This window comes from Myotis brandtii, unplaced genomic scaffold, assembly GCF_000412655.1.
Source record: "Myotis brandtii unplaced genomic scaffold, ASM41265v1 scaffold2121, whole genome shotgun sequence".
NCBI classification, from domain to species: domain Eukaryota; kingdom Metazoa; phylum Chordata; class Mammalia; order Chiroptera; family Vespertilionidae; genus Myotis; species Myotis brandtii.
The window spans coordinates 46,906-47,334 of NW_005357934.1; positions in this window are offsets into that span (position 1 = coordinate 46,906).

Genomic DNA, 429 nt, shown 5'->3' on the forward strand with positions numbered 1-429 from the left:
TGTGGAAAGAATGGTGAGGTGAGTTGTAATTCCCATGAATTACATGAATTCATGTAATTTTTGTGATATGAATGCTGAGATGCTTCATTGTTCTTCAAGGCGTTTCCTCACTTTGAAAAAGTCAAATAGGCTCAAGACAGTTTGGCTCAGTGGATAGAGTGTAGGCCTGCGAACTGAAGGGTCCCTGGTTTGATTCTTCTTCAAGGGCACATGCCCCGGTTGTGGGCTTGATCCCCAGGGCGGGACTTGCAGGAGGCAGCCTATCCATGATTCTCTCATCATGGATGTTTCTAACTCTCTCCATCTCCCTTCCTCTCTGAAATCAATGAAAATATATTTGAAAAAATAAAGGCCGATGCTCTATCCACAGAGCCACACCAGCTCAGGTGCTCGGTCGTCTTTAAATGACTACCCACCTGGTATGTTAAA